A 17,798-nucleotide genomic window follows, 5' to 3' on the forward strand; every position below is an offset into this window, starting at 1 on the left:
CTCCTGAAGCTGATCTTCTGTTCGCATTCACGGACCGACCGTCACTCGCAGTCACACGTTTATCAGGCTACAAATGCACACTTCACAAGATATCACAGCTGGATTCGATTAAATCTGCAAGGTTTGTGAAATTAAATGTTTATTAGATATTCAGAGATTTGTTGTAATGATGTAGATGCGCATTTGCTGAATGTTGACAGTAAATGAGAAAGTATTTTAGCCTAATTGTTTGCCTTTTCTGTAACAAATAATATAAAAGCAACACTTTGCTTTTTTTTGTTTACCAGTTCTGTCTAACAAAGTATTATATATGACTGACAGAGATTGTAAACTAATGAAGACAGAGAATGTGAGTGAGCGTTGTGTGATAAGGCGCTGCCGTTCTCTTCTGGCGCTGGTGTTCTCAGCGCCGCCCGTCAAAATAAAAGTCCGGAGCGCCGTCAAAATAAAAGTCCCGCTTCCAACATATCGGCCAATCAGAAAAACTTATCGGCCGATGCCGATATTTTAAAAGTGCCAAATATCGGCCGATATATCGCCAAGACCTCTACTTATTATCTTTGTTTTTAACAGATATGAAAATCTCAAGATAGAAAATAATAAACTAAACATTTCATTCATAAAGTATTTGGTTAAATCAATACATGGCTACTTAATATATAAACCATTATACAAAATTGTTTGTGCTGCCTGTTATGTATTTTTGCATTACCTAATTACCACTAATGCACTAATTCTTTTGACAAACCAAAATGTTGTTGCAAGGTTTAGTGGTTTGGTGTTTCACAAACATTCATTAAACAGGCCATACATCACACTTTCCATTTGTCCCATTTTTTTTAAACAAAAGTTGCTTCTTGTTGTAATTTTATTTTATTAGTAGACACAGCTAACAAACAACAACATGATGTTGTTGATACTATACTATCTTGTATAATACAGAGTAGGAACATTAAGATATAAAACTGATCTGGAGTCTAAATATTGTGCCACTTACTGTATGCAATGTGTCAGCTTCACACACACAGCTACAGAAAACCAGGTGAGAAATAGAGCTTCCTCTGCGATAAAAACCCTGGAGAAAAGTAGCAAAGCGAGCTTACTTTACAATGTGTGGGAGTTCTTAATCTTTTAATGCTCAGTGCGGTCTCTGAGAAACACCAGAGTAGTGCAGAAAACACAGTGATAGAACACCACACAATAGACTCAAAAGTCTAGCCTACCCAATAACAGTGTAGTAAAAACAGCTATTTCCTGTCTGTCTCCACAACAAGTCCATTTGCTGCAAGCGGCTCATCACTAGTGGTTCCTCTCCATTCTGCTGTTGCTGAGATAGCATTCATAATGGAGAAATATTACTTACTAACCTCATAAGGGGACATCTAAACATAGCCAAAGAAAAATATCAGATGCTGTAACAGTTATAATGAGTGAATCATCAAAATACTCTCCGTCTTAAATCAATGCTTTAGCAACTTGCTTGCACAATTTCTGAAATAAAAAAGATTTCAATAATAATTAAAACATTTGTACTTGTACACACGTGCAAACTGCACTCCCAAATGGTGTTTGTGTAAAGCATGCTCATATGGGGAGCTAATCTGCAAAAAGACTGCAAAAACACAGTGTCACACCCCACGCTCAGAGAATGTGTAGCAGACTACAGACAGAACCAAGTGCTGTGGCTCACTTGCACTCACAACATTTTATATCACGATTTTTATTTAATTAATTGTGTAAGCACATCTGAGTATAAAACACTGGTAACACACACTAGGGGTTAAATGGATCGCTGTTGATCCGTACGGACCAGGCCCCATGGTTTGGCACGCAAGTGATTTAAGGATCAATTGCAAGTTTAAACGCAATAGAGTGAAAGGTTATCATTTGCACGTTTTGTCTTCTAGTTTACACATTCAATAGATTTTAAATGGTGGTTTAGATTTTAAACCACAAGAAGAGGCGAGGGAGAACTTAATTCGGTATTGCGTGCTGTTATCTCTGTGTGAACAGCCGCACACACCCGAGGCGCGGACACAGACAGAGAGGTGCGATTTTTGCTGCTTTACGACCACGCAGATGATTTTTTTCACTCGGGAAAAATCGAGTGGAAATCAGTTATCCTCGCATGGTCGCGGCTCGCAGCATGTGAGAGGAATTACGAGCCGAGCCAACCACGTTACGAGCACCTCCCGACCTCCCAATAATTTTTAAAAACGTTAAAAAAATTCGGGAAGTCGGCCGAATTTCACCAGCGTATCTGTCCCCTATTGCCAAATCATACACAACCACATCACAGGCTAGATCGATGGGGGTATACCTCAGTGGCAGCAACCATACAGTGTGCGCATACAGTCACACACTAGGGCTGTAATCTCCCAGTCGGTTAGTCGAATAATTGGTCGATACGTTCTGGCTCGACCAAAGTTCAGATTTTTTGCCGCGTTCATTTCATCAGTTTTGCCGCGTTCATTTCATCAGGTGGAAAGCACTAATTGCTAATGGGGGTGTTTTCAGAGCACCCCTGTTTCACAGGTAACAGTCTGTCTTCAGAACACCCCCCTTGTTTTCACTTCTTTTGGATTAGCCCAACCCACTGGAGAAGAGAGACAGATTGAAGAAAGTAGGCTACTAGAAGGTTTGCTGAATATGTTTTATTTAATTGTGAGAGCGTTTAATTCATAGTAACTCAGTCCTCTTCTACAATGTCAACAAAGACATCGGCAGTGTGGCAGCATTTTTTTTTAAATAGAAAACGGGAAAAAATAATTAGGTAAAAAACGATTTAATATACTGCAAATAGCCTACTAGTTTTTATTTATTTTATTATTTATAATTCATTTAGGTGGACAACAAGGCTACCAAGTACTGCGCACAGTGCTCAGCTAATTAATTTAAAGTTTTTTTTTCCTAACGTCATTTTTAGTTGATTTTTAGTCGAAAATTTCAGGACTTCAGTCGACCAAGATTTTCTTTGGTTGATTACAGCCCTATCACACACACACGTAAACACTTCTTTCTCTCGCTCTCAAGTTTTTGTGTTGAAAGGAAAGGCTACAGTTCTCTGCTTTTCAACAAATCATTTGCACACACATTTCTGTCATTTTTCTATCTGAAGCTAGTTGCCTGCAACATTGAAAGCACCGGTCTCTGTATTTAGCGCGAAAGCTCACGTGATTGCCGCCGACTCGGGATAAAATTCGTGCAGGACAGTCGTGCCGTGTACCAGCTGCTTTGACGCGATTATTAGTTTAACTCACTCGTAACGTGTGCAATATCTCACGACCTCCAGAGTGTCCGAACTCGCACCGTGGCGTGTACACCCTCCTTTAGATAGCAAAAACTCCGAATTGATTCCTCTTTCATGTCCCCAATGCACTTGGATGGACACATACTGTACACACAAATTATGTCAGTCAAAATACCCGTCTGGACAAGTATTCTCGTAAACACATTCGGTTAGCCTATGTCTTAAGTGAATGAGCTAAGAAAGAAATCGGATGTGTATCATTATACTGAATTTGTGACAGCAGCCTATAATACCTGAAATTGTCTGCCATGTTAATCAAACTACAAAACACAGCTTTAACAAAGATTAATCTATATTAAATTTATACAGTGAACATAGTATTATTTTACATATAATTATTACATTTCTGTACTCGAAATGAATACTACAGCTAGACCTTACTTTATTTGTAACTTTGTTATTTCGTATTTATCTATTATCTTTTTACTGTCTGTTCACTTGCCTTTAATAATGTTTTAACTTTATTAGTTAGGCTAGTAGTTTTTGCTGTGGTATCGGTCGGAGTACTTAAAGTGAGCTTTAAGTAATAAATGGAAACAAAGTTATCCACCTACCCCCAAAAAAATGTCTTGCTGATCCGAAAAATGATTTGATCCGTAATATGATCTGAACCGTGAGTTTTGTGATTTGACTAGTACACACACAAACCATGATCATGCAAAGGGCTTGTGCGGCATAACAAATGCTGTGGGAAAAATGCGGAAGAAATCATGGAATCTAGTCATAAAAATGGAATTAATAGTATAATGCGGAATGTCATGGAATTTGGCAGATAATGGATGAATAAACCAACAGTAGTGCTGTACAATTAATAAAATATGGACAAGTATCTGTGAATATTAAAGCACAAAAACACTGCTATTTAAATATGAAGTCTGCACGTTCTGCATTTCTCTGTGTAAATGAGTGGCGCAGTTTCATCTACTACACATTCTTCAAGCACACGTGACTATATGAGGTCACTTCACCTGAACTTCCACTCCAGACTCGGATTCCCTCCACAAACATTTCAACATTTTTGTTTCATATTACAAATATCATCATATATAGTCTACACAAACTCAGAGGTCTTTACAACAACCCATCAAAATAAAAGTTTGGTTTAGCTTGAAGAAACTGTGACTAATGTACAGTAGAATATATTTCTCAAAGTAATAATTAGGGGTGGGGGAAAAAAATCGATTCACATTGATTTTTATGGGCTACTGTACCTGAAAAACGTAATTTGTATATATTTTTTTCTATTGTATTTGTCCTATTGTTTGTAATTTTGCTGCTTTGTTCCTATTTTTAATATAAAAATAAAATAAAATTGCCTGCCTTGCTTTATTACAGAAGACTGCCAGTCATGTGTGTAATGATTGCAGTCGGCTTAATAATAATATTGGGTTGACTGATATGGGAAGAAAAACTAAATCAATTCCAAGGTTCAAATTTAATTCAGTGGAATTTTTTTCTTCAAGACACACCTATTCAACTGTCTACCGCAGTTAAATAGGAAAAGTAACACAAAACAGTAAACTAGAGTCAAATCTATGTATAGCCTAGCCTATATCGAATCGAAATTTGATTCAAAATCAATAATAAACTTTTAATCGAATCGGGAGGTACCAAAAGATTCCCACCCCTAGTAATAATAATAATTAATAATTAAGTTATTAAAACTTTATTTTTTACAATGACATTTTTCATCCATGTTTCATCCAACAGTAAATTACTTTTTTTGACAAACAAGTCGTGAAGCACTTTGTCAAAAAATGACAAATGAAAAATTATTTTCATTTGATTACATTTTAAAATATGCATTAAGCTGTTGTTTTATGTCTTCAGTTGACTCAATTTTAATAAAAAATTATTATATGAATTCAATTGATCAGACATGGTTTTTGATCATTTACATTTAAAGAACCATTAAAACAGAATCCAGAAAAATAAAAAACAGAAAACTGTGGGAAAGAATAAAAATGGATTTCAAAGGCTACCATGTTAGTTCTTGTCATGAATACTGTGTCTTTAACTTTACCAGCTACTCTACTTTAGACAATTACACTACACCCTCATACTGTTTGTCAGAACACCTACACTTCATAGATTCAAATAGCATAACTTCAAACACGGTTACAGAATTGTATCAAATTCTCAAATAATATGTTTTTCTTTTTTTTTTTAAAGAACCTGCTTTCAAAACTGTAATATAACTTGTGTTTGTAACTACAAATTGATCCTACAGCTTGCTAACTGCACAGGGTGGTCTAAAGCACAATAAAATATTTAGTGCCGACCTAGTGCAGAAAGGTCAGTGAGCCGTGCACAAGTGCATTTTGTTTGCTTTAAAAAAGCTCTCAGAACACCACGGAGCTTAAACCTGCTTCTTAAATTGACACCTGACACATACCATATCAGATGTGAAATTCTGCATCAGAAGACTAAAAGCAAAGGTCTGTCATAATAACGATTTCTTCAACCAATAAACTCAAGAGCATAAAAGGCTGAAAGGCACAAGGGATGCTCCACCCTGTATAATATAACAGAGACACCAAAGGGCGAGACCTCATGGTTTCATCCATTTTTAAAGACCTCTCTGTTTTGACTGTGTGAAGTACAGCAAACCTAAAATTGGGTTAGGAGAACTGTGCCTCCCTCGGGCTGCAGCAAATGTGACTGAGGCTTGAAGGAGACTGGTTCATTTTTGCCCCTACATGGGCACTGGTGGGCGGGAAATGTGGCAGGAGGCAGGGCGACATAAACACTGCCACAATGGTTGTCTTGCTTCCTCTGCCGTAACACTGTGCTCAATGGGGTCATGAGGGGTGGGGCAACACTTCCAAAACAACGCATCCCATTCAAACACCACATGTGAACCTCTGGTCCTAAAAGTCTGAGTGCTTATAGTGTCTAAAGAAATTTAGATCCTTCAGATAATGACTTCTCCTAATTAAAGTATGCAAAACTTCATCTAGCCAATGTTGGCATTTTGGATTATCGGGCAGAGGAAAGAGTGTTGGAAAACAAAAAACAGCTTCAGTGCATAAACCGCTGGGGGTTTGGTATTCAGAGGCGGCCTCCGCAGCCCATCATAAAGCGTGTAGGACTTAGAGGCGTACAATTCTTCTTACAGTCCGCTTTTGGTCTGAATAGCACTTCTGTTTTGGGATCTTGGCATCTCAAAAGCTCTGAGATACAAAGAGCCATGTGGGGAAGAGCCTCATTAAAGCTTGTGTTGGTTATCTTACAACTACGGCTGCACAATTAATCAAAATAAAACTGTTATCGTGATGTGGTTTAGTGCGATTATCAAATCACAAAGGCTGTGATTCGATTAATTAAACATACTGTATATATATAGGCTATATATATATATACAGAGCGTGACAATAAGTAGCTCATGATACTGTGTTTTCAGTGTCTCAGAGCGGCTCGGTTCACATTAAATGCTCCTCCACACAAACTCATCTTTGCATCTGCTCTGAGTTGCTTATAATGTGAGTTTGGGAGCGAATGTATCAACTGTTTTCCCAAACTTGTAAAGAGAAATTAAGGGCTCCTTGCAGTTTCCCACCAAAATAAAAGCTTGTTAGTTTAATATTTGAAAATGAACAGATTAAGTATATTAAATATTATTTGCACTGTAAAATAAATTATTGTATATTATTGTTCTTATACACTTCTTTTTAAATAAAAATAGGTTAGATTTTAGATATCCCCAAATCTTGTAGTCCTATTTAGAGAGAAAGGGTGTTGTAACATACACTTACATGGGCTCATTATGGTCCCATATGTAATTAGCATGACTCTATGGTATGTTGAAAAACTACTTGCTTAACAAAAGCACTAATTATTCACCCTAGTACATAGTAGTTGTTGCAAAAAGGGTTTTAGCTTTGCAACTATTTTAGATTCCTGACTGACTCTATCAAAAAAATATCTGGGTCATGGAGGCTTCATGAACCAATTCATTGTTTCTTGGTGTCATAGGAAAAAGAGCACTTGGTATTTGGCTAACCTTCCAGTCCAAATAAATAGATAGCAACAAATAAACAGTAAAGCAAGGACCAGATTACATAAATTTAAACAAGTGAATCCAAATTAAAGACAGAGAGAGGAAGAGAGAGAAAGAGCATCTGAGCTATGATGGATTTCATTCACAGTGCTTTCACAGACTGTTACCATGGACAAAAACATCATAAATCTAACTTCCAGCAGCTGCTCGATTCAATGAAAAAGCAGTATCACTGAGAAGAGCCAGACAACTCTGGCGGCCAAGGTTACTGTCAAGTTTAAATGCCAGCTGAGGAGTCAGGTCTGGCAACACTCCAACTCACAGTGTACAGCTGAACACAGAGTTATCACTTATAACCTACACGATCACCTGCAGATAGCAAAACCACACTTCTGTTTTCAACAGGAGGCCTACAAGCTTTCACAAACAGCCTACTTAATATATTATGTAAAAATATTAGCAGTGGTTTCTGCAATCATTGCACTTCACATAAGCTACTTCCCCTGTGATTACCCTCAGCGTAATCGCCTGTCTGACAAACAGGGCGGAAATAAGAAAGTGTAAGTGTAAAGCAAGCAGGAAAGTGTTGAAAGTGAACAACAGAAAAGATAACACTGGTGTTCCACATAGGGGTGGGGGGGAAAAATGTATTCTTAGATGCATAGCGATGCAGATGTGGACGATTCTGAATCGATTCACAAATGTCAAAAATCAATTTTCTAAATGTTTTTTTTTTTTTGTAATATTGACAGAGCACAAAATGCAGAACTCTGAAGCGCGGACATGCATTGCCCGGACACGGACAGTCTGTGGCGTGCACATAACAGAGACGCATGATGGCTGAGCAATCCGAACGGCACCCAGCTAACGTATAGAAAATTGGCAATTTCATTGTGACCTATTTTGTATGATAGCTGCTTTCTGTATTGTTTAGTTTCCACATCAATATGCTGTAAACCGATCTGTTATACGTAGGTTTACTGTACTGCCCTTCACAGTCACAGTGTGTATCAGTGCAATGCCAGTCACAAAAAGTTACATTTTGAAGCTGTTTTTGATTGTGGTATACATAAACAATTTCTAGTCATAACTCTTTATTAATTTGTTGTGTATAAGAGCGGCTTTGTATGTTACTAATTAGTCCACAAGCATTATTTTTATTTGAGAGCTGCTGGTACATAATTCGATATTCTTAATGAAAGCTGTTTGTTTATTTCGTTTTTTTGTCTGAAGGATTATACTGCTCATTGCACATAACAGGAGGATGTTGGTCAGAAGTCTACTATGTTAGAGATTCAGAATATGCTGAAGTGTATTCATTTACTACAAGTATGGTGCTAGTACAGGCACACATTTCTTTTCCTGTTGGTTCTTTGCAATGTTGGGACATATGCTGGCAAATGTAACCTTACCGTTGACTTGCCAAATCACTTCCATTTGTTTTATTAATAAAATTAATTTAGGATGTATTGTAAGTAAATTCTTTATGGGTTATTATAAATACTTTGCTTTAAAATTACCAAGTAGTCACACACACACACACACACACACACACACAAAAATGCACCAATAATCATTTAGCATCGCAGCCCTCTGAATCGTAATCTAATCGAATCAAATCGCAAGGTGCCTAGAGATTCCCACCCCTATTCCACAATACAGCACATCTGATGCAGTGCTAACAACCTGCCATGCGTTTGGTTGAGTGCAATTGACCTGTTTTTGCGATATTTCAGAATGTAATCAAGTATTTCATTAAGGTTTGGAATGCACTGACACCAGATGTTAAAGTTAAGACCGCGGCAGATAATTTACCTACTTCATGTCAATAGTTCATCATGCATTCTTGAGTAGTAGACACGCAAATCAAATCAGGCTACTGGATTGTTCTGATATTAGTAAAATCTCCAAGCTGCAATTTGCTGATGAAGACTCTTATTAGAGCTCAGAGTTACTAAGCACATTATGAGTCTAAGAGTCCATCTGCGTCAAGCCGACAAAACCAGTAACTGAACTGCAGGTTTACTTCTAAATGCAATAGGCCTAAGCCAGATGATAAGATTACTTTTTTTTTTTACAGATAAAATGGAAAGAAAATGATCTTTTTTATTATAAATTAGCATAATCTATTATAAAAGTACCGCACAGCATTAAACCGACTTTTCAAACTAAAGAAATGCAACACACGTTATATAGCAATGTGGAGAAGTGGAAATCTCATTTCAACTGAATCTACATTAAATATAGAAAAATAATTATTTTTGATAGGGATGCATTATTGATATAAATATGGGCAATAACTATAATTATTTTTACGCAATGGTTGATAACCAATACAAATCTGATATTAGAATTCTAAAATATTTTGTCTAAATAAATAAATAAAAATAAAATAAATAATTTTAAATGCTAAATTTTAGATATCCCAAAAATAACTATAAATTAAAATTTTAATGATTACATTAAGCAGTTTTATTAAATTATTAGTGTTTTTGAAGATTTAAGTAGCAATAAATATCTAATATCTAATATCAACCAATACAATACTTTTTTTTTCTTCCAAATAACCAATTTAATAGTGCATTCCTAATTTTTCCATGTTGTAATGGGAACAATATACTGTCGTAAATGAATCATGTAATCAGCTCTGAAAGCTTGACAAATCATGAGTAGACTAATCCAACCACACTTAGAAAACTCTGGACAGCTAAAACAACTGAGGGAGCATCCTGTTTTGCTGCTACACATGCACTGAATTGAACAGACAAACGACCTCTGTGGATTAACAAGTGATTTTACACTTGGCCTTGTTGCCAGCTGGATGAGGCAGCGGAGGCCTTTTGGACGACACACAATGCATTTACACACTGCCAAAACACTGCACATTCACTACTACCACTTGCATTCTCTTTGGCGATCTTTTGGATGCTCTGCCACCATGCCTGGCATGGCATGAGATGCCTAACAAAGACTGAAAAAGAAAAATTAACCAATTAATCAATTAGCTCCTCAGTAAGGAAGGCCTTGAAAATGAATGCAGCACATGTGCAGTTGTAATGCAAACTAATTTAGGCCCAAAATATTCACACTGTTCAGATGCAGACTGACATATCAGAGTACAAAAAAGGCTTGAGCAAGCAATCTATAATCAGAAGTGAACAGAAAGGTATTTCAGGCAGTTTTGCATGAGTAATATTACGGAGTACTCGTCCATAAAAACTACATCATCAATCTTCAGGTTAGGGATGTCAATTTACATAAATTCCCATAATTGATCGTTGTTAAATTTAACGATCAATTAATCGACTACCAAGTTATCATGTTACTTAACAACAACTTGCTTAAACAAGACAAAATATGTGTTGTTTTAAAGCTTAGAAGCTTGGCTTTACAGTGAATACAGGGAATATGACCATCACTTAGCAAACTGTGCTTTTAAATTTGCTGCCATATTAGAAGTGCTCCATTTCCATAGCATAAAAAATACCTGCTTTACATTAAAATGTGATCTGTAAAATCTAAGGGTGCTCCAATTGATCGGGCTCCAATCGTTATCGGCCAAAATTAGCTTTATATAGTTTGATCGGTGGTCGATAAAGGCCGATCAGATGACGCAAAACTCACAAGATTTCTTCACTACATTAACTGGTCTGGCAGTTCTACCAGGTGTCTAAAAACGTCTTTGAGGAGAGCGGAGACATTGGAACAACAGCAACCCAGCAATAACAGCAAGAAACTAGGAGCTGTGCAATTTTCTTTCCATCACAGCGGTGCGCTTCATTTCCTACTTATAAGCCCAAACTTAATGTCCAAATCAGCTAGATCAGCGATTGTGAATTTTGAGCTTCAGTTTCACACCTAAATGGTTAAAAACACACAGATGTCAAAACGTCCATCTTAGTGAGAATTCACTTAAACACCGTCAGTTATGTCTTAAGTGAACATAAACAGTTGGGAAATAAGTGGCATGTGTATCAGTGTATTGGATCGGTGCATTATGTCTTAAAGTGACAGCAGCCTATAGGCTATTCCTGCTGCCGCCTGAGTCACTAATGTTAATCAAGAAAGAAAAGACAAAGATATAATCACTCTCTGCTCTTTAGTAGATTTAGTAGGATTAGGCTAATCTATATCTAATATAGCCTATGCAGCAGGGTTTCCCATACATTCATTAATTTGTGGCGGCCCGCCACAATATGAACGCTGACCGCCACGGATTGATTCAGATTTTTTTAAACTATTTAATAACATGAGACATAATCAAAACATGAGCATGCGTTAGTTAGAGGACGGATTGTTGCCGGTGCTTAATGCTAATTTCCCCAGCGAAGATTCCAGAATCAATCCGGAGTTGAATGGTTAGTAATGAACACTGTTGCTCAACATAACTCTGAGAAGTTAGTCTATGTTAAGCGCTGTAGCATTTCCCAGTGGCGGATTTAGCAAATCGGGGGCCCAAGGCGAAGGTAGGCTATGGGCCCCTCCCCTCCCCATCCAATCTTTAAAAGAGAACGAAAAAAAGATGTACTGACTGAATGGTGGATAGGCAGGTAAAGCTATACGGGGAAGTTAAGGTTAGAGAGGAGAAAGAAACGTCCCCTTTAAACCCTGCATACACTTCTTTACTCCTAACAGAAACATGTTACAATGTTTACATGGTACAATTTCTGGTAAGCAAGGTTTTTTTGTTAGTTTTTTTGGCAAATTTCACCATTTCGATTCAATTCTTGTGATTTGATTCAATATTGACTAATTTGGATAAATATTAGGTAACGTTTCACAAGGCAGGCGTTACTTTTTCTCAAAAAAAAAGAAAAAAAGAAGCCCTATCAGCTGGTATAATTTAAGGTTAGTAATATAGTACACATATTTAGCCAAATACTCTCTATAGCTCTTTTTTTTCTAGCCAATTAAATGGCTTTCCTGGGGTAAATGTTATGTGACGATTGTTCTCCAGCTGTTTTACCTCTTTCCGCGGTTGAAAAACACTTATTGATCGATATTATGAATGAGGAATATACATTTCGGTAAGTTATACGGTATCTTTCAACATTGTTAATTCGTGTTTATTTACTATTGGGTAGTTTTTAGAATTAGACCAGTTCACGTGCCGCTATAGGAATCTGTCATGTCACATTAAAATGGCAAAACGGTATTTATTGTTTGAATTTCGTAATAGTATTGACAGAATCTGAGAGCTGAGATTTTTTTAAATATCATGATTCATAAACTGCTCAGTTTTGTCTGTCGGTCTCTGTGTCCTCTTTGCTTCACGATTTTTCTGTGCGTTGGACATTGTTGTTCCTGATCTGTATCCCCAACAGTAGCCGTAAAAAAGTTTGTCATCTTTGGCAGCGTTCCCAAATACTTATCAGCGTCTTTTCACTTTTTTTATTTTATTTGAGCGGCTTGGGTAACTTCGAAACGTTAAATTTTCGCGTTTAGACTCGTCTTGCTCTGGGGATCAATTGCTCTATTTCCCAGTCCTCCTGTTACTGCGTGTTGTTTATCTTTCGCGCCGCGCACTTTTTCGGACTTTTTGCTTTCCTCCCGCTTCCTCCTTTTTTCAGCACCGCTTGGGTAGCTTAGCTTCGCTTCATTTTTACTCTGTCTACTACTCTATACACTCTGTCTGTCAATCACTTCTTTTTCTCCGTCAGTTTTTTGGCACAGCCTTGTCACTTTTGCAGATGCGCAGTAAAAGTAAGATAATGGAATAGTCCAATGTAGTGAGGCGGGGGGGCCCCCTCCTGTCTGCGACACTAATGATTGATGCCATTTTTCGCAAATGGAGTTTTAGAAACATATAAAAATAAAATAAAATAAATTAAGCATAAGGTAATAGGGCATTTTGGGGGCCCCTAGGTAGCTCGGGGCCCAAGGCAATTGCCGACCTTTGCCTAATGGTAAAGTCCGCCCCTGGCATTTCCATTACAGATTCCCGCAAAACTTTTGCGATTTTTTTTTCTAAATATCGATAAACAACTATTGCGAAATGACGGCGTTTCCATTAACCGATGTTATGCGACGTAACGTAATTTTTTTCCTCTCGCGATCAGTCATTCTAAAAATCATGGCAACGGACGTTGGTAGGTTTATATCACAGCCACCAGACTAGACATTATATTACTATTATCTCCAGGTTCAGGTTGGTGTGTGTTGGTTTTTGTCCACCTCAATCTCCAGGTTTGTTTGTTTGTGTGTGTGTGTGTGTGTGTGTGTGTGTGTGTGTGTGTCTGAGTCTGTGTGTGTCCACCTCCAGGTCCAGTTTGGTTTGTGTGTGAGCCTGTGTGTGTCTGAGTGTGTGTGAGTGTGTGTCTGTGTTTGAATCTGTGTGTGTGAGTCTTTTTGAATGTGTGAGTGTGTGTGAGCCTGTGTTTGAGTGTGTCAGTAAGTTTGTGAGTTTGTGTGTGTGTGTGTGTGTGTGTGTGTGTGTGTCCAGCAGGTCCAGGTTGGTGTGAGTGTGTTTTTTTTTTTTATGTCACAAAAATGCTATATTTGTTAAGCTCTAAGCTGTGCCTAAATCACCTCTAAGAAAGGGAATGGAATATGTTGCACAAATAAACATATTCTCAAATAAAGAGTTGTCAATTCATGATACTTTCTCATCTCTTCATTTTTTATATTTAAAATACATTGTTGTTAAAAAAAAATAGTATTATTTATTTTATACTATTTTTTATTCTATCGGCCAATACTGCTTCTGGAAGCTGCGCTGGAAGAAACATCACTAATCAATATCAGCCAGGATTTTATTACTAGTTTATTCTATATACTTTTATTGTGCCTTTACACAAGCAAGTAGTTGTTACGCGTACGTGTACTTCTCACCAATTCTTTAAGTAAGCCATGAATGAAATAAAGGCTTTTTAACTTTTTTCACTAACATTCGAGTGCCTTGGAATTCTTGTCTTCAGAGATATACTATCCCACAACCAAAGAGCACCGAGATTTTATACACCCCATGCAGCACTTCTTTTTTTGCATTAAGTTTTTAAGTAGTTCTTATGTTCAGTAAAATCACTTGTTTGGAGGGACTTGTTTTTTGGACCCTTATTAGGTTTAGAAATAAACGGCTAGCCTACCTAATCCATAATTGCAAGGTTTGGACACACATACCCCAAGTTTCACAGACAAGGCTTAAGATAGTCCCAGACTAAAATGCATGTTTGAACTGTTTTTACTGAAAGCAACTTGCACGACATATCTTAAATTATGTCAGTGCCATTGTTTTGTCTCAAGTAATGATTTTTTCTAAGGCAAGTATAAATGCTCCTTAAATGCCCTAATTGAACTAAGGCCTAATCCTGGCTTAATCTAAGCCCTGTCTGTAAAACCAGGCCTTAGAATATGTAACTACGGCGCGTTCGCACGTGTTTTGCACATGAAGCCGCAGTCACACAAGACTTTGGGCACACAAAATTTCTAAAGACACAGTAATGATCGCGTCGCGATATGACATCACGTGATATGCCAACTTTTTTTTATAAACATGAATTCAAAATATAACAAATAGTGATACATTCAAAATGTAAAAATAATCTACTCAACTTTACGACAAGAATATGCGTTCTTTTAATTCAGCTAAGAGGTCACACCGTGACATATCGATCTATTATGTTTTATTCTTCACGTGATGCAAAATCACAGGTAAGAGTTCAGCAAACCTGATCTTTGGAACACAGCTAAATGCGAAACTTTTTGCATCGATAAGTTTTATCGATAAGCTACATTATTATTGACAATGAATCGACAGTCGATTAATCATTAGCATTCCTACTTCAGGTGCTTCTGTGCTTTTCTAACCACAATGGAAACTTTGTCAGGATGGGAGACTGGTCATCCTGAAATAAGATCCCTGTCATTTCAAAGACATCATGCAAAGGCATAGCCAGAGGCTCAGCGCGCAGAGCACTGCAGCTGTCGCAATCCGTCTGGCAGCAGGCAGCGTTTCACAATTGATCTGGGAAAACAATAATAAATCTAGAAACCCTCTGGCTGCACAAAGAACAAAAATTAAAGCATTGGCTAAAGAAACTTGAAGTGCCCTAACAATTTGGCAACTTGTCAGATTCACTTCAAACTCCGGGGGTGTCCTAAATGGCACTCCATCCTTCCCTGTAAAGCATCCAATGGGTGGGATTTTAGCTTCCCAGCTCTCCTGAGTGTCAGTAAAGAAACAGCTGCCGTCGCTTGGTGTTGACAATAACAACCTGGAGCTTCTCTTCCTCTGCTTAGCACTTTGAAAGAAGCTTTATCTTGAGAAATGCAACTTTATAGAACCAAGGCTACATTTTAGGGAAAATCACATTTACTGCATGACTGGAATGTCAGTATTTTGGAAATTTTGGAAAATAGTCACAATAGAAAATGAAACCTATGCAAAAATGTTTACAAAGCAGTCATCTTAAGTAAAATGATCTTCCATTAGCACTCTTCGTTCACACTGAAATTACTGGTCAATGTCATTTCAGTAAACTGTACTGGGGTTAGGTTAGCCTAAACCTTCAAAATACACTTCCCGGGCAAAAAGAAAGACTCTGGATTTAAATAGGCAAATGCTAAAGAGTCTATGATTGGATCATTATGTTTCTAGTATGTTATATGTTAAGCAACAATTCTTCTAACCCTAATTTTAATTGATGGAGTGTGTAGCTTTTCATTTCTTAGACAACCATGTAGGAAGACACATCATGGCCATATTTCAAGATGACAATGTCAAGATGCATCAGGCTCAAATTGTGAAAGAAAGGTTAGGAGGGAACATGAAGAATAATTTTCACACATGAACTGGACTGGAGTCCAGACCTTATTCATTGAAAGTCTTTGGGATGTGCTGGAGTAGACTTTACAAAGTGCTTGACTCTTGCATTGTCAGTACGGGATCTTGATAAAAAAATTGATGCATCTCGTAATGGAAATAAATGTTATGTTATTTCCATCAAGAGGTACATAAATTTTTGGTCAACATCTTGATCACACTCCATCAAATAGAAGGTTAGAAGAACTGTTGCCAAACATATAACATGCTAGAAACATAATAATCACTCCAATGATGATCCAATTATAGACTCTTTTGCCTATTTAAATCAAAACAGCTACTTTTTGTGTGTCAGCAGTCTTCATCCTTGACAAAATACACATGAATTAGTAATTTCTTTGAGATATAACGTTAGGTTAATTCTTTTCAAATCCTAATTTCCATTTTAAATCCTATACATACAAACGTGCTTCTGAATAACCAGCAAGCAGATAAACCGTTGGCACTTGGCAGTTAAACAACAAGGCTGCTCGCACGAGACTGCCAAATGACATATCAATTTAACCGTCAGCGGGTGGGCTTCACTGTAAAATACCAGTACGCTCGTAAACCAACCAAAAAAAAAAAAAAAAAAACCGTACACATATATAGTATAGATACATAATGAATGTATAACATTGTAATGTCCTTTAAAACTGGTCAAATACTCATAAAAACCGTTAAACCCAAATGAATCACTGAGTTCTAATGCCTTTCTTTTTGTAAATCATAAATATTGTTGTTTCCGAAAACCTAAACAACACAACTAATAAAGTAAGACAAAACGTCATCTGGAACCAGGCCAATATCTAAAGACTTATATTTTTCTACCGTGAACTTAAGTCACTTCCTGCGGCTTTGAGAATATTGAGACGTTTGACCTATGCGTTTGACAGAGCGCAAGAGCTAACGTTAACGCACTCTTAACTGAATTCAAGCGTATGCAGGAATAAAGGCTTTCCCCCCATTATTTTATAAAGGGAGACACCTCTATAAAGTCATATTATACTTACCAATAATTCCGCAAATATAGTTTTCCCAGGGATTTCGCCTCTGTCAACTCTACCGACTCAACCCTCGGACAGCTCCACCTTACACTTTCCAACTTCAGTTGCAGTCAACTGAGTGTACTAGACATCTCAGCAACACAGCCAGCCGCGTGAACACAGCGACAGGCGCTCCGATTCAAAATGGCCGCCTGAGAGTTAAGTTTTCATAATAAAAGTCCTGCTCCTATAGCGTTTATCAGACACTGGTCATTCATAGGCTTCTGGACCTGGATAACCTTCAGATTTTCTCTTGCCATCTTTTTTTTAGCCTGATTTTATTGATAAGTTTGGATGCTGAAATACATGGACTCTATATCACGGTATTTTTTATACATATTTCAACTGATTATTCCAGCATAATAATTTAAGATAACTAACAAAAAAATTGATAAATTATTTCATTTTCTTGTTTAGATAGTGAAATTGTGTATGCAAACACTGCTAACTTAGGCTTTATCTGATTAAAAGAGTACGTTGAAAAGACATTTTGTATACCCAGGACCATTTAGGCCAGTGAAAAAATATGAGTAGGCCTACAGATTGATCAGTTTCATATATTTTAATATGACATAAATGTAATATGATTATTTAATATATTTGTTTTCCATGGTAAAGACACTAGTAATCAGTTTGAAAACT

General features: G+C 37.1%; 1 protein-coding gene across 2 annotated transcripts in view; it reads right to left on the reverse strand.

The window, feature by feature from the left end:
• Positions 1-17,344, reverse strand: part of fam49a (family with sequence similarity 49 member A) — a 38,482-nt gene extending 21,138 nt beyond the window's left edge. The window contains exon 1 of one of the 2 annotated variants that reach the window (XM_084431675.1): positions 17,124-17,344. The gene's annotated coding sequence lies outside the window, so the exon portion shown is untranslated. The remainder of the gene's footprint in view (positions 1-17,123) is intronic. The other variant, XM_084431674.1, reaches the window with a different exon arrangement.
• Between the last annotated feature and the right edge of the window lie 454 nt (positions 17,345-17,798).

This window comes from Rutilus rutilus, assembly GCF_951802725.1.
Source record: "Rutilus rutilus genome assembly, chromosome: 15".
Lineage (NCBI taxonomy): Eukaryota > Metazoa > Chordata > Actinopteri > Cypriniformes > Leuciscidae > Rutilus > Rutilus rutilus.